Source organism: Canis lupus, chromosome 32 (genome assembly GCF_048164855.1).
Source record: "Canis lupus baileyi chromosome 32, mCanLup2.hap1, whole genome shotgun sequence".
Classification (NCBI taxonomy): Eukaryota; Metazoa; Chordata; class Mammalia; order Carnivora; family Canidae; genus Canis; species Canis lupus.
In genome coordinates this window covers 35500565-35523451 of record NC_132869.1, presented here as the reverse complement: position 1 = coordinate 35523451, position 22887 = coordinate 35500565, and the positions used below count along the sequence as shown (strand labels likewise).

The following is a 22887-nucleotide window of genomic DNA, read 5'->3' as shown; positions in this document are numbered from 1 at the left end:
CAGAACCTTCTCGTCCCCTGTGCAAGCTGTTCTAAATCTTTACCCATTCTTCTCCCAGAAGACGTAATGCCCCACCTTTTCCAAGGCTCTCCCATCCCATCCCACGCTCCTGCTCTCAGCCACCTCCTCTGGGACATCAAGCCATTAACTGCAGTTAGCACATCTCAAACCAAACTCATTAGTTTCTACCTGAACTTGCTCTTCCTCTCCCTTCTCCACCTATTTTACACCCTAACCACAAAGAACTATTTGTTCCCTATCTCATTTAATACCATCCCAATTCATTCTGCTTATCAAGTTGGAATGCTTCGTTCGATCGTTCTCAACCTTGGCTACATCCTTAGATATCTGGGCCTAGGTACAAGGGCCACAGTTCTAGACTTAATTAGTCCGAGATGTGGCCTAACATTGGGGGATGGGAGGCTTACAAGATCCCCAGATGGTTCTGATATGCAGCCAAGTGCAAACCACTGCTTTAGTGCCCTCCCTACCCAATCTCTTCCCATTTATTATTTTTAACTGGCTGCCAAAGACCAGGTCAATCCTGCCTCCAAAATGTTTCCCAAACCTGTTGCAAATCTCCGTTTCATCTGTCCTTGCTCCATCGCCACCTCACCTAAACTACCACAGTGGCATCATGACCTCTCTTCCCACCGCCTCTCCTTTAGGGCATCCTCTTGCAATCACCAGAGTAATCTTTCCAAAATGCAGGTCTGATCGTGTCTTCACACCCACTGAAAAGCCATTAGAGTGGCAAGCGTTTGCACCACAATATCTGGATGCCAGGAACATAGCATCTCATTATCTTTCTAAATCAAATTAAATTCACTGAGCATCCATTTTCGGGGGGAGTGGCTTATTATTGAGAGTTTCCTTTCCTAGAATTGTACAAGAATCCCAGGGGGCTTAAAGGGCCAGGAAGTGTGAGATGTTCTTTATCTGACTTGTGAGGTAGCTCCATTCCTTTCAATTCAAGCAATTCACAAAGGTCTTTCATGGAGACTTCATGCCATAGTGTCTGGGTCTGGCTTCCCTGGGCCCAGCACACTGCTGCCTGCCATCTGGGGCACTGTGCGCCAATGGGTGCCCAAGAGTTCACCATCCATGGGCGTCCTGCACCCAAACACTTGGTCCCTTCCCTATCCTGGGGAAACCAACTATCTCCTCAACTTTGGAAGAATTCCTTCTCCCAGAGGAATCAGTTTCAGAGTTCAACACAAAATCCTGCTCGCTGAAGGGTACCTGCCATGCAACCCATTTGACCCAGAGGACAATCCTGGCCCTGACCTGGTCTGAGCAGATCATCTCTGACTGGGGCTCCCTTTTCCTCAAAAGGAGTGAGGAGGGACTCTCTGATGGCTCAGTGGTTGAGCATCTGCCTTTGGCTCAGGGTGTGATCTCGGGTCCTGGGATCGAGTCCCACATCGGGCTCCCCACATGGAGCCTCCTTTTCCCTCTGCCTGTGTCTCTGCCTCTCTCTCTCTCTGTGTCTCTCATGAATAAAGAAATAAGAAGAGAGAGACACAGAGAGAGAGAGAGGCAGAGACACAGGCAGAGGGAGAAGCAGGCTCCATGTAGGGAGCCCGATGCGGGACTCGATCCCAGGACTCTAGGATCAGGCCCTGGGCTGAAGGCAGATGCTCAACCTCTGAGCCACCCAGGCGTCCCAAAGAAATAAAATCTTAAAAAATAATAATAATAAAGGGAGTGAGGAGCCAGCACTGCTGTGCATTGGGGTAGCCATGACTCCCAGTCCTAGCCTTTTGTCATAGATGCACTCACCATCTTATCAGCATGTTCCTCCTTTACTTAACCCTGTGGAGTTGCAAAACAATAGAAGGAAGGAGTGATGTGGTCAATGATTAAACAACCTTATTGTTAGCTGGTCCTGTACTTGCAGGATCCAGTATCAACGCAAAAAGAACTCATGGAAGCTGAGAGTTTGGGAGGAGTGTCTACTCTACTCAGCTGGTTCCTCAGCATCCCTCATGGCTACTTCTAGCCACAGTCCTTGGGTACACAGGGAACATACCGAGCTACCTGTGGTCCCCCAACCATGACCCTTCTGTGGCCTCTGTAGCTTTGCTCATTGCTGATCTCTCTGCCTTTAACAACATTCACTCAAATGTCACCTTCTCTAAAAACTTCTGAAATCATCTCTCAAATGCTAGTTCCATACTTCATTTTAGACATTATCATGTTACTATCTTTAATATCACACATGGTATTTCACACATACCCCCATCTGCATACTCGCACGTGCACCTGTGGACTGGTGAATTTCTTACACCTAGGAATGAGAGGGTTGTTTTGTTTGTTTTTGTTTTTGTTTTTGTTTTTGTTTTAAGTAGGCTCTATCCCAAGGTGGGGCTTGATCTCATGACCAGAGATCACGTCATATGCTCCAGCAACTCAGCCAGTCAGGCGCCCCTAGGGTTTTTTTTCCTTTTAATCTCTGTATCTTCATCACCTTTCATAAGTCAGACACGTGTTAGCTGGATTCCTAGAATTTTAAGAACTATATGGGACAGTGGAGCTCATCTCTTCCAGTGGTTTACCAATTCTACTTGAATTATGTGATCCTTCTTTTATTTCAAACAAAATCTTACACAGAAAATCCAATATTTAAATAGGTGAGAGCAAAGAAGCTCTAGTTAAAGCAGGAGAGGCGTGGTGCTGAGAGAGGCCCATGGACCCACCTCCACAGGTCAAAATCAAAAACCACAGGTCTTGCTCAATGCCTTCATTTTGCTAATGAGACAACCACAGACAGGGGAGATTTCTATTTTACATAAATGTACTCCACCTTATATCTTCTGAAGGTTGTTACTTTATTCTATTCTAGAATCACCATCATCTTCTAGAATCATCTCAGGTTCATAAGAGACATCAATGACCCATTTTTCAAGCCTTAGTGGAATAAACAATTTCCTTTGCTGTGTATTGTACATCCTATTAACCAATTCTTCAAGGAAGGTGTTTACAGGCAAGTTATTACTGTGTTAGGGTTGCAGAAACATGTATTCCAATTATACTGGTTTTTTTTTATGACTTAAAAAAATTTTCACTCTATAATATTGTGTGGGTGTTTGTGAAATTAAACTGCGTGAGTTGGTGCCACGGGGCTTTGCCAATGTGCCTCAAGAGTCTTCCAGGCTGAAGATTCAGGAAGTATCAGTAGTCACTTATTACAAGGTCCAATTTGGTTTTTGTTGTTTTTAAACAATCCAGGAAGCTGACAAAAAAACTCCCTTCCTTTAAAAGCCACAGTGCATTGAGATGCAACTCTCTTTGAGGGTGGAGGCCTTTGCTTATACCTGTCAGGCTCTGGGTACTTTTTAATGATCACACAGACCATTGGAAACTCTCAAGGTCAGGTCACAATCGCCTGGAGGGGTACACGCGTATGGTGAATTCCTGCAGTGCCATAATGTCATTTCTTTCACATTCAATGCTCTTCTAATCTGACCCTGCCTCTCTTTTTCTACCATCTCTTACAGGAACCACTGCTGTTGCCTCCTGACAAATTTCGCTGCCATCGGTTTCAACTCCCCTGACCCATCTTTCCAGCTGCAGCTAGAGAGGGCTTTGGCGAATGCATCTGTGTCATTGGGAAGGGATGGTGACCAAAAGCAGCTTCTGGGATGCTGATCTCCTTCGGTTTCTTGATTTAGGTTCATGGTTACATGGATGTGCTCACTTTGTGAAAATTCCAGAGCTGTATATTTATCATTTGTGCATTTTCCTGTCTTTGTGCCTTACTCTACCAGATGGTTTAATTATCCTGTTAGAAAAAAAAAAATTGTCCTGTTAGATTGTGACCAGGGACAGAATTCCTTCATCATCTTTATATTCCATTATCTAGCAGAGAGTGGTTAGTCTACAAATTCTGGTTGAAAATGTTATAGGAATATATGATTAAATAAATGAACGAATGGAATTGAAGACTCAGGTAACAAGGACGGGAAGATCTTTCCTTGGACTGAATGATTGGATATATAAGAATGGAATTATTACATTTGTAGGAGAGTGGGGGTGGAGAGTGGAGTAGAAAATATGCACTTGTCCTGGAAGGAAGAAGGTTGTTTAGAAGCATTAGGTGCACACAGGAAGAAGGCCACAGAAAAGCCAGGGGCTCATGGAGCATCTGCCAGCATAAGCCACACTGGAATCGCCATGCCCTGCCCCACGTCTAGGGCAGTTCCTGACTTCCTATTTTGGTTTCTGGGACTAACAATCCCCCAGTCACAAAAGCACCCAAACTCTTTCTTCTTTCTCTCTCTTTTTTGCCCCTTCCACATTCCATTTGCCACCAGACTTAACCCTTTTCAACTCAATCTTCTTTGCATTCCCATTATTGGCCCTTTTCTTATGACTCCCATGGCTTTGGGAGCCTGGCTGGCTCAGTTGGAGGAGGATGTGACTCTTGGTCTCTGGGGTCATGAATTTGAGCCCCACATTGGGTATAGTGATTATTTAAGTAAATAAAACTTATTTTTAAAATTAAGAAAAAGAAGATTCTCATGGCTTCTTAGTTTGGTAGCTCCCAACTGGTCTCCCAAGTAAGACTTTTTATGAAATGGAGCTAATAATGGATATGAACTGTTTTGTTTTTGTTTTTGTTTTTTAAGAAAAAGAACAAAGGCTGGAAAGTAAGATTCATTGAAAGATTACAGGGATGTCATACAAAACCTCAAAAAATGTTAGGCAAGGGTAAGAATTCACCAAGGCTCTTTAAAAAAAAAAAAAGATTTTTTTATTTATTAATTTTGAGAGAGACAGAGCAAGAGGATGAGCAGGAGTGGAGGGGCAGAGGAAGAGGGAAAAGCAGGCTCCCTGCTGAGCAGTGATTCCCAACACGGTGTTCCATCCCAGGACTCGAAGATCATGACCTGAGCTGAAGGCAGACGCTTAATTGACTGAGCCACCCAGGCATCCCACCAAGACTCTTTTGGTACCTCTTTCTGTGTACCTTTCCATGAGAGGTGCAAATCCTTCTCCTGTTCCTCAGACTTCATGGTGGAAATCATGGCCATTGAACCACAGCTGAAATTTTACATCTGCTTTCCAGAGACCAGACCTGGCAGGGACTAGAGTCTCCCAGGCTCAATTCCAAGTTCCCACACAGGAATCCTAGTTAGCCCCCTGGGTTGGGCCTCCATCCTTGGACCACTCAACTGTGCCACAGGGATGGGATCCCACTGTGCCCACGAATTTCCACAATCAAGCACCGTCACCATGTGGACGGAGTCGGGTCATTTCCAGAGAAGAGGAACAGGACACAGAGCCCGAGGATGAACTTACACCTTTGGCCTTGAATCTGCCTGGCAAGCTGCTACAGGTTATCCTTCTTAAAGGAGAGCTCTGATCAAGTCACTTTCCTTCAGCACACTGACTGCAGCTAGTCACTTCACCCGTGGTCACACCTCAGGGCAACCCAGAGCTGTCCCACAGCAAGACCAAATGAGATGGGAGTATAAAGGCCTAGCCCATAAACCACACCTGAGAAAGCCGTGCCGAGCACTACTCCAAGCAGAATCAATTCCCCACCCAGCTGGCCAAGGCTTTATCAAGCCTGAATTGCAATTCCACTTCTGTGCAATCCCGCTTCCTCTCTCTTCCTTTCATAGATGTGGGCCTCAGATGCTGCTTCCAGAGAAGCGAAGCTTTGGCAACTACTCACATCCTTCTGCCGCCTCCAATTCACAACTTCTACCTTCTCCATTCACCACACCCTTCAGATGCCACCTCTTCTAAGAAGCGTTTTCTGGTTGTCCCAATGAGGTGTCCCCTCTCCGTCCCATAATCTCTGTCATCCCCTGTGATGCTGTGCCTCTTTCACTGAACTCACCTCATCCTTCCTAACGCTGAAGCTATCTGTGAGGTTTTCTACCCCCCAGCCCTCATTACATACTGATCTGTAAGCTCTTGGAGGGCAAGGCCTATTTTTGTTGGTTTTTGTTTGTTTGTTTCAGTCTCCAAAGCTCTGCTCAGGGCATGGTCACTGGTCACTTCCCAGTGAATGCTTATTAATGTTCCCAAACTCTTGGGAGAATCAGACAGTGAACACATACAAACCACTAAAGTTCTGTTAAAAAACTTTTTTTTTTTTCTTGGAGTGCCTCTAGCTCAGTCAGTAGAGCGTGTGACTCTTGATCTCTGGGTTGTGAGTTCAAACCACACATTGTGGGTAGAGTTCACTTAAGGAAAACAAGATTTTTTTTCTTGAATAAGGCAGGACAGAAAAGAAAATTTAATACCAAATGTTTGCAAAATTGTTTAATCTCCTCTGCTGGCCTGTAAGCTCCTAAACCACAGGGAATATATTTTGTCAATTTATTCATATCCTTCCCCAGAACAATTTTAAGCGAGTTAAACCCATCAAGTCTGAGTCCCTTAGGCCTGGGGTCACTTCTTGACTCTATCACTTACTTCTTGCATGACCTTGAGCAAGTCACTTCAGTCATTTGACCTTTAGTTTTTACTTGTAAAGTGGGAATAATAACTGCCTCATAGCACTGTGAAGGGATTAAATGAGATAATTAACTTATATATAGTATCTGGGTTCAGGTGTTTCATAAAAATTAGGTAATTTTATTTATTATTATTATTTTTTATTTAATTTTATTTATTATTAAAGGGTATTCTATACTGTTTATTAAGTGAATGAGTAAATATAAAGAAAGGAGGAGGAAGAAAATAACATGGAGAAAAACTCCTTGGTTGTTTGCTGAAAGTAGCTTCAGAAGTCAGAGGCTGAAATGTCAAGTCACATGACTTGCCAAATGGTTGCATCCCACTTCTCCATGAGAAAGAACTGAGTGTTTGCCCATAGGAGGTACAGGACATATGGAATTCTTCCAGAGGATGAAATGGGAGAGGAGATAAAGGAAATGGATCTGTCTTAGAGTAGGAAACTGTTCTCACACCAATTTGGTCTCAGGATACCTTTACATCCTTAAAAATTATTGAGGAGTCTAAGAACTTTTGTTTCTCTGGGCTGTATCTGTTGATAGGTCAGTATTAAAAATTAAAAGAGAAGGGGCATCTGGGTGGCTCAGCGGTTGAGCATCTGCCTTTGGCTCAGGTCATGATCCCTGGGTCCTGGGATCAGAGTACTGCATTGGGCTTCCCGTGGGGAGCCTGCTTCTCCCTCTGCCTCTCTCTCTGTGTCTCTCATGAATAAATAAATAAAATCTTTTAAAAATAAGTAAAAATTAAAAGAGAACATTTAGAAGTATTATTTTTACTATTCTTTTAAAAATGACAATAACAAACACATTACCCATTAACATAAATGACATAGCTTATGAAAAATAACTATATTTTCCACACCAAAAAGTGGTGAGAAAAGTGGCATTGTTTTGGGTTTTTGCAAATACCTTTGATGTCTAGCTAATAGAAGACAGCTGGATTCTCATATTGAGGAGTCAGGGGAACCACAGGGACCCCAGGACAGAAAAAAGCTCTTTTTTTTCTTCCTCCTTTCCTCCTTCTATTCTTACTAGGACCTGTATCCTTGCTTTCCAAATGCCTTAACTTATGTCCTCTTTGTAAGGGATAAAGAATTAACGATATGTTTGGGGTCTTCCGGCACAATAGGTAATATCTAAACCACTGGCTCTATACATCTCAACACCAGGACCCCTGACTTCAAAGAAGAAGTGACTTATGATGGACACCTGGGCCTTGTCCTTGCTCTAACCAGTTCCTAAATGCTTGAGAGGACACATACACCAGACCGCCATTCCCTTTAAGAACCCCCAAACCCTGAACAAAGAGGAAATTTCCTCTTTCCTTTCTGAGTCTCCTGGACATTCACTCCATCTGTTATCTGCTCTCTCTATTTATATCTTCGATAAACTCTGCTTTCACCTCCTCCTGGCTCATGTTTGATTCTCTCCTGTGTGGAGCCAAGGATCCTTTATTTTTCCTTAAGTTATTTTTTGTGTTTATTTTTAAGTAATCTCTACACCCAACATGCGGCTTGAACTCACAACCCCAAAATCAAGAGTTGTGTGCTTCACCCAGTGCCCGCCAGGTGCCCCGGGAGGAGTATTTTAATAGCCTTTTCAGATAATTGTGAATATTCCTCTTGCTACCACTTTAAAACTTATTGATAGTTTTCTATTAAAGATTTTATTTATTTATTTATTTATTTATTTATTTATTTATTTATGAATGAGAGATCATGAGCAGGGGGAGGGGCAGAGGGAGAAGCAGACTCCCTGCTGAGCAAGGAGTCCCATATGAAGCTTGATCCCAGGACCTCAAGATCATGACGTGAGCCCAAGGCAGACACTTAACTGACTGAGCCACCCAGGCACCCCAAAGATGGTTTCTTGAAGTTTGGTTGTAGTGTTGATTATGAACACATTAATGAACTTTTCCCACTCTGTTATGTGAAAATCCATGTGCTTTGAATGGATCATTTTACTCACGTATGACCATTTTAACATGCTTTGGTCATTTGGAAAATAGTGGCTCACTGAGTTATACAGATCTTCCAAATGTGGACATCGTTCATTATATAATATCAAAAAATCTTATTTATTTATTTATTTATTTATTTATTTATTTATTTATTTATTTAGGTGGGCAGCAAAGCAAAGTTTACTGAGTGGAAATAAAAAGCTCCCAAAGAGAGAGGGGACCCAAGAGGGTTGTCCAGAAAGTCACATTAATTAATATGATTGTAGCCTGGGCGCAGGGGTGCAAGGGCATCTATCTCCGGGGGTCCCAAACAGATCAGGTCCAGTCACTTGACCAGTCCAGAGGCAGAGAAACGAATGGTGGTGAAACCAGGAAGGAGTTTATTGCAATGAAGCCAAAACCAAGAAGACAGTGGTTGTCTCAAAGACAACCTCCAAAGTGGCCAAAAACACTTCCAGGTTTATGTAAGGAGAATGTGGGACAAAGGTGGGCGGGTACCAGCGGGTGGGCAGTGAAGGCCAAATCCATTTATGTGTTGCAGTCAATCATGGGCGGGGCCTTGGTGGCTCAGGGCAGTCCTTGTTGCTGAGGGGGGAGTGTCAGTTCCCATCAGGGATGCTTTGCACTCAGGGTCTTCCCCCTGAGTCATGAAACAGGCTGGAAAGCAGAATCCAAGTAGAAAGTTTGAGGTCACTATGAAGGCAGCAAAGTCCTCTTTCTTCACCACTGATGTCATTAGAAAAGTCTTTAAGTATGAGAAAGCTGTCAAGTTCCCAATGGCAAATATTGGCTTTCCAAAGCTCATTTTCCATTGAAAACTTGAATTTTATCATTGGCAACAATACTATCAGTTGTTTTCCTTAAAGTGACTGGCTCACTTTGTTTATATTTAAGAGAATGACTGCCAAATATTCAAGTCTGAATAACTACACTTTGTCAGGCTTGAGCTCTTTCAAGTAAAAATGGCATTTCAGGAAATAGGGGAATTCAGTTTGTCACGCAAAACAATTGCACAAAAGCTTCCCAAGACAACTGTCACTATTCTTCAGTAGTTAGTAGAAGTACTTCACTCCTGTTTCCCATTTCATCATACAGGATAGTTTACTTATTTTTTTAAGATTTTATGTATTTATTAATGAGAGACACACAGAGAGAGGCAGAGACACAGGCAGAGGGAGAAGCAGGCTCCCTGCGGGGAACCCGATGTGGGACTCATCTCGGGACCCGGGATCACGACCTGAGCCAAAGGCAGATGCCCAACCACTGAGCCACCCAGGCATCCCATACAGGATACTTTAAAAAGACATGTGCTCAAGAGTTAAGATTTAATACAATAGATACATTCACAGCTTCATTGGGGACATTCTTACAGGAATCTGGCTTTTTTTCTAACTGCGAATGCATCATAGTAAAGAATGTAATGACTCATGGTACCCATGGGGGCCACTCCCTTTATTTGTGCCAAGGTGCCAGAAGTTTACCCATCATTGCTTTTGTAACATCGGTACGAATGCCAATCTGAGGAAAGAAGCAAAAACATCTTGCTGTATCATGAAAATAGTTTTGACAAACCCCCCAGAATGGTCTCGGGGATCAACAGGGCTCCACCAATCACACTTTGGAACAGTTGAACTAGAGGAAAGAGATTGAGAAAAAAATAAGATATGTCACAGCTCAAAGGGTTATGGCAATAGGAGTAATTTGGGGAAGCACAACGGAGGCATGAGGACAGAGTCCTTAAAAGGGACTGCAGAAGACCCCTTGGGTTGGCAGATTAGAAAACTGAGGTTTGGTGGGCACCTGGGTGGCTCAGTGGTTGAGCATCTGCCTTTGCCTCAGGTCATGATCCCAGGGTCCTGGGATGGAGTCCAGCATCGGGATCCCAGCGAGGAGCCTGCTTCTCCCTCTGCCTGTGTCTCTGCCTCTCTCTCTGTGTCTCTCATGAATAAATAAACATATATATATATTTTAAGATTTTATTTATTTATTCATGAGAGACACAGAGAGAGGAGAGGCAGAGCCATAGGCAGAGGGAGAAGCAGGCTCTCCACAAGGAGACCGATGTGGAACTCGATCCCGGATCCCAGGATTAGGACCTGAGCCATACAGGCATCCCTCTCATGAATAAACAAATAAAATCTTAAAAAAAAAAAAAGAAAGAAAGAAAAGAAAACTCAGGTTTGGGTTATCTTTAAGCAGTGATATAGCCAGCATATTTGTCTCTGGAGCTGATCTTTCACTTTTTTTGGTGAACTTTTCATTTTAAAACTCTATTAGGTATACAGAAATTGAGAGTTCCCATAGACTCCAAACCCAGTTTCCCCAATTATTCACATTTTACATTGCTATAATATACTTGTTACAATGAACCAATATTGATACATTATTATTAAAGTTTCTACTTTACTCAGCTTCCCTTAGTTTTTAGCTACCATCCTTTTGCTGTTGTTCCAAACTCCCATCCAGGATGCCACATTGTTTTTGGTTGTCCCCCATCTCCTTAGGCCTCTCTGGGTTGTGACCCTTCTGTTGATTTTTTAATGCTCTCCTCCCCCATGTGACCAAATTTTTCTGTAAAGAAAATTTTATTTATTTGAGAGAGAGAGAGAGAGAGAGCGCGCATGAGCCAAAGGCAGATGATTAACTGACTCAGATACCCAAGCGTCCAACAAAATTATTTTCAATAATAATAATCAAATAAAGAAAATAGTATTAGTGGCCAGGAAAAAAAAATCAGTAATAGCTTTCTTTTATTTATTTATTTTTAAAGATTTATTTATTTATTTGAGAGAGAGCAAGAGAGCATTCATGCACACAAGCAGGAGAGGGGCAGAAGGAGAGAGAGAGGAAGAGAATCTCAAGTGGCCTCCATGCTGATCTCAGAGCCAGATGCAGGGCTCCATGTGGGGCTCCATCCCACAATCCTGAGATCATAACTTGAGCCGAAACCAAGAGTCAAACGCTTAACCTACTGAGCCACCCAAGCACCCCAAAGCTTTCTTTTATTTAACTTTATATGGACAATTGTGTCAGGGAAAAATAAATAAATATAACAGTACAAAAAAGGAAAAAAACAAATAAGCAGTATTTCTTAATTATATGTGTCTCATCTTTTAAAGAGGAAAAAACTTACATCCACTTATTAATTTGTTGTAGCAATGAATAATATGAGCAAAGTTTCTGTTTTCTTGATTTGTTCTTTAGTTTTTAAACATGTAACAGTTTTTAAGATGAATACATGTAAAATATATCATCCAAAATCATTAAATAATTCATGTGTGAACTAAAAATTCTACCTACCTAAAAATGTTTGATCTCTCAGTTCTTACTCTGTTTTGGTATTTTAAATTTTAAACACGAAGGACAACCAAAAATAAATAAGTAAAAAGAAACACAGATGACAACTGCACGCGGTTGTAGAGAATGACAGAACTGAAGTCATTCGAGTTCTTGACAATCATCGTGCTATATCATCGTTTACTGCAAATGCGCAGTTGAAATGCAGGAAGTGATAGTACCACAAGGGCTGGAGACATGAATTGGGTCCAGTGTGGGCTCAAGATGGGTCTTGAGCATTAGCAAAGTCTGACCATGTATGATGGAGGTCACTGTAGAACCAGTGCTTCACTGAATGAATTTCCACATAGAATATCATGTTTATTAAGGGAGAAGTGATCATAACACCAATTTTCTTTTTTTTTTTTAAGATTTTATTTCTTTATTTGAGAGAGAGCGAGAGAGAGAGAGAGAGAGAACATGGGGGGCGGTCAGGGGGAGAAGCAGACTCCCCACTGAGCAGGAAGCCCGATGTGGGACTCAATCTCACGACCCAGGGATCATAACCTGAACTGAAAGCAGACACTTAACTGACTGAGCCACCCAGGCACCCTCAATTTTCAATATTTGTTCATTTATTAGAATTCATTTATAATTAAACAATAGCTGCAATCCTTTAGAACTTAAGCCAACAAAAGATTCCTTTCAGGGATGATTATTTCAGGGGCAGGGGGAGGATATTTAGAGTTGCCAGCGCACTGTGATAATTAAAAGCAAAAGGATTCTAGAAGTTTCAATATTTTTGTTTTTAAGTCCTCTACAGATAATCCTGCTTCTGTGATTACCAGCGGAGGACTGCTCCCAACACCGTTTTTAAGAGACCTTGAAGGCCTGTGACCTGCCCATGGTCATTTGCCCTTTCCTTGTTCTTTACTTCATTGTTTTCTACTTTGGATCACAGATGCGTTTTGGGGGAGGTGACATTTCTATAATTCATCAGTCTCGGTATGTGCATTTTTATACATGGTAACACTTCTGAAATTGAGACACTTACTATAATCCTTGGCATTTGACAAATGCTAGTGGCCAGCTAGTGTTGCGTTGCCATCGGCATTGCCACACATGTGCAACCTTGGCTATTGTTTCCTGTGTGTGACCAGAATGGTGCCAACCATCAATACTTCTCTCGACAAAACATTGAAGGACTATTTGGGGAAGGAACATGAGTCCTGCTTGATGTTTGAAAATGTCTGTTGACACCTTCTGGTGAGATCAAGTGCCAGAACAGGAGGCAGGGGCTTGGAAGAAAATCCAAGAGGCCAATCACAGAGCACTCTTTGAGAAAATGCACAGTCACCAACACTCTTGGTGGCAGGGAGGACGGCATTGTGTGGAAAACACAGATCTCACTCACTCACTCTAAAAAATGATCCAGGGGAGTTGACTTTGGATGTGAAGATACTTTAGGAATACGTTAGCAAACTTATGTGTCCCTTTTTACTTAGGAATGATATGTAATAACGGTAAAATATCTAAATGAGTCCGAGAAAGCTCTTTCAATAGGTATAAAATAAAAGATCCAAGTGATAAAATGTTGTGTCACAGCTTATTTGGCAGTATTTTGTTTTTATTCTTAGTGATACATAAAATGATGGTGCATCTCATAATAGTGTTTTAGATTTGATGAATTATGGTGGCAATATTTGGATTTGGGCATACCTGAGGTTTTGAAACACAGTCCTTATGTATGAAAGGAGTCTAGGTGTCTGGCTAATTCATTTGGTAGAGCATGCAACTCTTGATCTTGGGGTTGTGAGTTCAAGCCCCAAGATGGGTAAAAAGATTACTTAAAAAAAATAAAATCTTTGGGGCACCTGGGTGGCTCAGTCTGTTAAGCATCTGCCTTCGGCTCAGGTCATGATCTGGGGTCCTGGGATGGAGCCCCACATTGGGCTCCCCACTTAGCAAAGAGTTTGCTTCTCCCTCTCCCTCTGCTCCTTGCCCCTGCTCATGCTCCCTCTCTCTCTCTCTCATTCACTATTTCAAATAAATAAAATCTTTAAAAATAAAAAATAAAATCTTTAAAAGAAAAAAAGAGAAAGGAGTCTAATATATTTTTCCCTGTTTTTTTCTTATTATTTTCTTCTAATTCAAATGTTTGCATATACATCGTGAAAAAAAATCTGAAATGGAGGAGAAAGTCCCCCAGAAACTCAGTCCCTAGGCACACCACTGCAAACAGTGGTGTGCCTTCCTTTAAAAATATACTAAAATATATTTTAAATATATTAATTTAATTCTGAAGTATTTGATATGTAGAATATATGTAATGTATATATAAGTTATGTAGCATAAAACCAATAAGCATGAACCCATCCACCACTTTAAAAATTATAACATTGCAATAGCATTGCATTTTCTTGTATACTCCTTCCCAAGACCATCATGTCTCCTCACCAGGGAAACTGATATTTTTCTTATGTTATTTTTCTTGCTTTCAGTATAATTTTACTATATTTGTGTGAGTCCCTATATAATGTATTCTTTTGTTTTTTTTGCCTTTTGAACTTTTAAGACATAATATTACACAGTATATATATCCTTCCTATATATATCCTATATATATCCTATATATAACTTGCTTTCTGTACTTAACGTTATAGTTATGAAATTCATCTATATTAATGCCTATAATTCAGGGTTTCTCAATCTTGACACTATTGACAGGTTGGACCAGATAATTGTTGTCTTAGGGGGCCGTCCAGTGCTTTGCAGTCTTAAGTTAGAGCCTGATCTGTAGAGACTTCTCTATAAATATTCTTTCTTATAGTGGATACAGTGACTTGCACATCAAGGTATTCTATAATAATATTTGTTGAATGAATGAATGAATGAATGAATGAATGAAAAAATGAAGCCTTTCCTCTTCTGGGGGATCCTCTTAGGGCTGGTGCTACCCCTAGCTCATCACTCTTGGCTTGGTTCTTCACTTTGCTTTGAATTCCGACCAGATCTGAGCCAAATTCTGCCCTTTGATCATGGTTTGTCCCCCTGTGGGAGGTGACAAGTGATCAGGAGAGTACTTGACCCGTCCAAAGAAGGCAGCTTCTCATCAGCTCCATCTGAGTGTCAAAGGCCAGGATTTGAAAATCTCTGATTTTCAAGAGAATCCCCAGATTCTAGGGTTTATGGATATCTTCCGATATTTAAACATTGGCAAGGAATTCCGTTTATTTCAACATCACATAGGACAGATTGGAAGGGTCTAAGGTTGGCTTTGGCCAGCAGGCAGCCAGTCTGCAGCCTCTGCTGAGAGCTGGCCACCTTGGGCCTGCTTTCACGGGGCCATGGAGGCAACAGCCCTTGGCCTTGAGAAACAGGCCTTCACACAGGGCTGCTAGGACTACCCTTCCCACATGGAGCTTCTGTAGGCTATAGACTCAAGGAAGGGGAAGAAAGGCAACAGTCATAGATGCATCCTGCAACACACACCCACTATTTCCTTCAATCCCTACAGCAGCCCTGCGAGGGCGGTGCTATCATCATTCCCATTTTGACAGAAACAGAAGCTCAGAGGTATTACACAACTTGCCCAAGTTCCACTTTGCTACTAAGTTACAGAACTAGGATTTGAACTGAGGACAATATGATTAGATTAAACTCACAAGGAGAAGGGAGAAGCAGCGCCTTTCTCCTCTCTGGATCCTTCAAACACAGGCCTGGGCACGTAGTCGGGGCTCAGTAAACACTGTTGATTGATGCATATTGACTGAGTAAAGACATGCTTATGGAAGCATCTTCTCAACACTGGCGAATTTGAAATTCAGTTGGTCCATGCCAGATAGACAAACTTCTCCACCAAATAAGAAAAACAACTCATGTGTTCAAGTAAATTAAATGATCCAAAAGGAGTCTTTATCTGAATTGGCATCTAAGAGATATAAAGTAAATATTTAAAAGAATAAAGTTGTGATAACCTATTGGCTTCTCATAAGCTCTTCCCATTCTCTCTGCTCCTCATCTTCCCCCAAAGAACATTTTCATGGCAAAAGAGAGAGAGAAAGAGAGAGAGAGAGAAGTCTCTAATTATTCTTTCATGAGCACACCCTGAGCAGGATTCCATACACTATAAACCCTCAGTTAATATGAGTGGCTGGTGATGATGACAACAATACCTCACCTATGCACAATGATTAATATCTCTATGTCAGTATTTCACAACATAAAGCTCAAGTTACAGACTTCATCCAATGAAAAAACACAAGAGGCATCTATAGCCAAAATACTTGTTGAAAGACTCTCCACCTATAGAAACATACAGAATAGCTCCAGGAAAGAGTCTCATCATTTTCCTAAAATTTTGGCATGAGGCTGTTAAGGAGTCCTGATAAGGCTGGCAACAAGGAAGAACATTTCCTCCTCTCGGTGGCACCTAGCCAGCTTCTGACAGCCCTGTGCCAGCTTCCCAGAGCTACAAATGGTTCGGGGTGATTTTATCTTGACTTTATTATCCTAACTCACAACCTATAGAAGTAATAAAAGAGGAAACACAATGGATGAAATGTGAAGCAATAGCAATGAGCCATGACCAATTTAAGATGAAGTTCAGAATAGATAACCGAGGAACAGACTTAATCCAAATTCAAACTACTGAGGTGGAAAAGCCCCAAAGACAGTAGTGGCTTTAGAGAATACAAGGACAAAACCTAAAATTTTCCTTTGACCTCCCTCCCCACTCTCCCCACTCTGGGGCCAGAGAGGCAGAGATTCTTTTTCCTCCCTCTTAAGAGGGCTTGAAATGGAAGTCATGGATGATAACAAGGATTTCTATATAATTCATTGTCCTAAAATATCATTTATAGTAATATCATACAAATATTAATATACAAGAGACTGACCATAACTTATTCATGCATTCATTTATGAAATATGTTTTGACACCCACTGTGCCATATTTCTGCCCTCAAATCACTCACAGTCCCCAGAGGGCCTCAGTCATGAAGACACATTGTTACAAGATAAAATGATAAGTTATAGAATAAAAGGATGGGGAGCAAGACCAAGGAACGGCCTGACTCCTTCCTTGGGGTTGGAAAGCTGCGTGAGGACCTAAGAATCTGGGGCTAGGACCAGGAATTCCCTGTCACATATAGCTGGGCCACCAAAACAATTACAGACTGTTTGAACCAACTCTGGGATCTATGCACAAAGCCAAAGTCCAGAGCCAGAAAGTAGTAGGGTGGGGGCTCCTGGGTGGCTCAGTCAATTAGGCATCTGCTTTGGCTCAGGTTATGATTATCTCAGGGTCACTGGCTTGGGCCCCACATTGGGCTCCCTGCTGAGCAGAGAGTCTGCTTCTCCCTCTCCCTCTGCCCCACTTGTGCTCTTGTATTTTCTCTGTCAGATAAATAAAATCTTAAAGAGAGAGAGAGAGAGAGAGAGAGAGAAAGTAGTAGGGTGGACAAGAGAAAGCACTCAGAGGCAACTCTCACCACTGGAGCACAGAACCCCAGACCTGGGAAGCCAGAGATGGCCCTCAGGAGCCCCCAGAATGGAAATGCATACTCAGCCTGCTTCCATTTTGATTGTTTTTCTGTACTTGTTGGGGGACATTGATGTGTGGGTGGATCAGTCAAGTTAAGGATGTGATGAAAGGAGTATGTTACTTTTTGGGGGGGGGGGAAAGAGGAGTTTTCTTAGAGACATTGATGAATAGAAAGGCATTGAGTTGGTGGAAATAAGGAGTGAGGGAGACATGTATGCAAGGGCAGGAAGTGTGTCTTGGGGCTGGGCAACAGGCTGGAGGGGTCATGGCTGCTGTGGCCATGGGCCTGGTCTAGTGGGCTTAGGCCATTAGGGGATGCCTCGGGTGCAGGCTCCAGGGCTTGAACTTTATCCTATAAGCAAAGATACCTTTTCTTCAATTAAGGGGAGTTGGTTCTGAACCCTCAGGTTCCCAGCAATTCTCACTGCCTTACTAGGTCACCTGAATGGTGACAGTCTTTACACCCTTGTCTGTGTCCCAGAGAACAAGCCACTTAAAAACAGATGCAAGTTGTCTGGTGCCAAATCACTGCCTCTGGGCTGAGGAGGGCTACAGATGCTCCAGTCACAGGAAGGCTTGGTGAAAGAAGGTGCCAAAGGGGTGCAGATGTCACCAGTACCCGAGACCACAGCAAGGGTGCCTCTGGAGGGTAAGCAGTCCCACTGCCCCCGATCCTGGGATACAGCCATTTTTGGGGGGCCTTGACCTTAGACCTCTCAGGATCTCCAGGGTCCCAGAGTCCATAACTGCCCTGGTGGGTAGTTCTGACAGGCCCCTGTGCCACAGGCGAATAATACATCCTTATGCTCTCCTATTAGGGACACAACTCATTTGCCCCTGGTCTGTTCCTGGGGTAAAGAGCTGGATTATTTCCAAAGTATAGACATCATCTGAGAATCCAACAGGTCTCCCTTCCTTCCCATCTGTGTATAAAATCACTGTTACACCACTTTGTGTTGGTCAAAGTTTTGGGGACTCTGAAAGACAATCCCACCCAACCTCATGGCTGCCCAGTGTCATCACCCCCTCCTACAGGTGAGGAAACAGAGGCTCAGGGAGACTAAGTCCCACCAGTCACAAAGCTGAGATTCAAACCCAGACTTTCCAGAAGCTCCAGACCATGCAATACCCACCCCCTGCACTCCCACCCCCCTCCGCCGGGTCCACACCTTCTCTCCTCCAAGGGAAGAGAGGCAAGCTCAGTACAAGAACTGCTCTCCCAGACAACTTAGGTTTCTCCAAATGTTCGCTCTTGAGGTCAGGTGAGTTTCCTAATCTTACAACTCAAATCATTCTGACTGGGTCTTAAAGACAACATCTCCCGAAGGTGAAAAGTGTCTGGGGAGGAAGGTTCATTACAATATTTTGCATTTATAGGATTCTCTGTTCTCCCGAGCATTTTACAGTTTCCACTGCCCTGAGTCACACAGCCATCCAAGTGTTCGTTACCACCGGCTCGTTCTGAGGTTTGGGCAGAGACCAGGCATTCTGCTTGAACTGAGCTGATCTGAGCTTCAGCAGCTTCCTTGTCGGGAGTTACAGTCCTTTACTGTGTATTAGGAAGGAGAGGTTTGTGCGGCAGAGACCTTCCAGCACCTCTCACTCCTCCCCAACAGCTCACTGGGGCTTCCCAGAAAGCTTGCTCATGGTCCCCTTGAGAGGAAGATGCTTTCTCCAAACTGGAAGAGCAGGCCTCCTCTCTTTTATTCTCCACAACATCATAATATGAAGTGAAACTGGGGAGGTGGGTAGAGTTAGGTAGAGGGAATCTCAGTGTAGCAATGGAAAAAATTTTAAGCATGCATGCTAAATATGGTTTCTTCTCCATAGATTGAGAGAGAGCGCCAAGAAGTTAAACCCTTCATCCCAGGTATGTCTGTGGGAAACACAAGCCCTCAGGGCTGCCGTATTATGCAGCTCAGCCCCACCTGGGGCCCGGCCAGTCCCTAACCCTGTGCCCCAGCCTCTTGCTTCTCTGAGAAAACTCCCTCCTTTTCGCTTCTAATACACAGGTCTGACTTGCAAATCTTTTTACTCTGCCTTGAAAATCTGCTCCTGCTTTTTAGGAAATCCCAACTCCAACCCTCAGGGCTCTATCTCACCCTCCCCAGCAGTACAATTTCTTAAGTCTGAGTTATTCAGTCTGGAACGATGTCTAGATGGTCCGCAGACAGACCCCAGAGGGTCGAGGTGCTTTGTCCCACAGAACAGTCAGAGAGGTTGGGGAGGGCCTTACCAGTCTTCTTTAGACCCCCCCCCCCACTACTACCCTCTGAGCATCAGGTACGCTTCTTTATTTTCTGATTAACGGGTGCTTAAGTGCTAGATTAGATAATACATGTCTAGTGAACAGTTTCCAGTCTAAAGCCCCAAAGCTAAATGAAACCACAAACATCTTCTATTTGGCCAGTGCTGTGTGTTCAAAACCGTTTGAGAATCTGCACTCCTTTGGTTAGAGTATGTCTTCTCAATTAGTCACAGTCTCCACTGTTCCCTAGTGTCCTACACACCAGGGATTCACTCATTTATGTTATGTGTCGTCCCTATGGGCATTTGTGTTTGCATTTGCTCTTCCAAACCCACAAGGAAGAAGAGAAACATTTTCCTAATTGTCCCTTAATTTGCAAACCTGTGCCCCTCTCAGTAGAGTTGGTACTGCACATTATTACTGGCATCACGCTTGACCTTTTCCATAAGCCCCCTCCCTCCTTTTTAATAGGCTTCGTTGGCTCTGTTGGAATCTAAAAATTCCATTACTGAAGCTGTTCATCTTTTAAGGGTTACTCTTCTGATTACACCACAGAGGCAAAGCTTTGGAAGTGTCTCTGGGATTGGTGATCATGGTATCTCCCCTGCCAGGTAAGTATGTGTCTCTGGGATTGGGACAAGATGGTGGGAAAGGGGGTGGGTGGGCAATACCAGTCACTAAGCTGAGCAGAAAAGAGGTCCTTACTTGGTCCTGGGACTGGCCTTCAGACTGTGACTTTCCTTTCAATGTGAGCAGAAGGGAGTTGCCCTGAATCAACTCATCAATTCACAATTCGCTAAGCCTTGGAGACGTGAAGTGGCAGCCAATGACCCCAACGACCCGAGTTGTGGTAGAGGACTCTGGTCAGGTTCAACGCAGTCCCCAAATGCTGCAAGGTGCACTGACCATCCCTCATGCTCCTCAATCCCCCTGCCTGGCAGACATGACCAAACAATCACAGCGGCCTTTGTCACCAAACCAGCCTTCTCAGTTCATCTCCCCAGGGAGCTGCCACAGCTCAAGCAAAACAATTGTGATGAAACCTTTCCTATCCTTGGTGTGTTGGGAAGTCTGTTGGACAGCTAGTCAGAGACCTGGGTTCTGTTTTCACCCCTGCCATGGACTCATGAGGCTATCTACAAGGCTGTTTTCCCCCATAGACCTGTTTCTTCATCTGTTAGATGAAATGGTTGGACAGGTGATTAATTGGTTTCCAACATCCAGTCAAGGCTGAGTGGAGTGGTGATTTGGATGAGGAGGACTGGAAGAGTAGGGAAAAGGAAGAGGATTCTTGTGGATTGGTGACCGTGAGAGGGTCTCTAAGTTAGCAGGATTCATGCCAAAGCTGCTGATCGCCTTGCAATATGCAGGAGGGATTAGACCAAGCAGGAGGCATGGAGGTGAGAATGGACTAAGCAGGGAGAGGACCCATAAATGAATGGTGATCTCATAGCTTCCCAGGCTAGATGCATGCGTTCGCCCCCTCCGTGAACACCTCCTGCATCTGACCATGTGCAGGGCATTGTTCTAGATGCTGAGATCCATGAATAAAACACACATACAGAGCCATAGGGCTATAAGCTAGCTGTCTCCCCAAATGTAAGCAGAGAGGCCTGGAGACAGCTTGCCCCGTGGCCCTTCCAGAGGGGTGAGGACATGCATCTTACTGGCGGAGTGAGTACAGCCAAGTCTCCTAACTGCTCTCAGCATTTGTGCAGAAGGTGAGTGAGGTGCTTCATGTAAAAGGCATGTTTTAAATTGTAAAATCCTTGACAGATGTTGTCTATAAATCACAACTGTAAACAATAACAACAGGATGAGGTGCTAATGGTGGAGTTTCAGTCGCCAAAGGCCTGGAAGCCCCTGGAAACCAGCTTGCCAGAGTAAAGCCAACATGGACCCTTGCTCTCTGACCTTCCACCTTCGATGTTTTGACCCAGGCAAAAGCTCATAGAAATAATTCCTCACTGTAATTATAGGCGAGGCACAGGATCTGTGTCGTAAGTAGAGCTGATAGAAAAGGGACAATTAACCAAGGCACATAATTGAAGGGTAGATAAATATATCCGGTGGCAGATGAAGCCCCTTCCTATTGGATACTATTCCCAGTTTCCAAGGGCAAAGATAGGAATGTGCTTCATTTAGACCAGAGATGTTGAGTGCTTTATTATTAAAGGCTCCTGTCAAGAAGTGAGGTGCATGTTAACGTGGGCGTGGAGGACTTCCGGTGCCTCCTGTGTGGACTGAGTCAACGTGCTCCCTTCCCTACCCGGAGGCTTTCCATGCTGCCAGCAGTGGTTCCATTTAAAAAGTCTGCTAATCATGAGATTCGAGAGAACATTTGGAGCAGAGACAGTGTGACTCCTGTTACTGAGTGGGACAATGAAAAGTTCAAAAATAGTAGTATCCACTGATGGAAAAACCAATAAACATATAATTTCCAGGTAATTACTATCATATAATTAGCTCTCTGCTTTTATATGCCCCAGCGGAAACTGGGTTGGGGAGCAACTGTAACACAGTTTAATAATCACGGTACATTCCATGGCAAGGTGAAGACTTTGATCCCAACAAAATTGAGGGCCTTAGAGCACCAAGCCTGGCTGAGCCCAGGCCCTGAATGTACATACCGCCTGGTGAGCCAGGTTCTCGGGGGATATAAAATGGACTCAGGACGAGGCATCAGAAGAACTGGTTTTCAGTCCAGTTTTGCCTGATTCCACTGTGTGACCACTCCTCTGGCTCTACATCCTTCTAATCTGTACGATGATGGTGTTAGACTAACTCATGCATTCTCATCACACCCAGAAGGGTGAGGATTGGTTTTGAGGGAGGTGAAGAAAAATTTAGCCCTTACAAGAGTTGATGGTCCTCCAAAGCTCGGCCCTATCAGGCAAAACCTTATTCCTTTGTGTTCATTTGATTTCCCTAATTGGATTTTCTTTGGTATCAAATGAACAACATTGACAAGAAGGTCATGGAAAATGCATTAAGCCCATGCGAGATCAATCAGTGCTGTGAAACTATGGCGGACGGATGGCTGTGATTGGCGGACTCTCTCTCCCTTATTTACTCCACCAAAAGGTGCTGTAAGAGATGGCTCGTGGGTGCTTACTGGCTGCCATAGCCCCCTTGTGGGTATTGTTCATGCTTATTTCAGAGCTTTTGTGTGTGACTTAGGCTTTGAGAATTAAATAAGAATGGCTTACACTTTACTATTTCATTCTAGTAAGTTATTTGATCTATCAATAATTATGTCAAGCACCCAAAAAAAAAAAATGTCAACAATATCTGAAAGAATCTCTAGCCAATGGTAACACACACACACACACACACACACACACACGAGTGCATAAATACATATACAGTATATCTGTCATATTAA

General features: G+C 43.3%; 1 long non-coding RNA gene across 1 annotated transcript; it reads right to left on the bottom strand.

Moving 5' to 3' along the window:
- Positions 1-2304: 2304 nt before the first annotated feature.
- LOC140623189 (uncharacterized) lies at positions 2305-20490 on the bottom strand. The gene is made up of 2 exons (XR_012022854.1): positions 20208-20490; positions 2305-3784 (listed from the first exon to the last, which is right to left on the bottom strand). It is a non-coding gene; the product is annotated as an uncharacterized lncRNA (long non-coding RNA).
- Positions 20491-22887: the final 2397 nt, after the last annotated feature.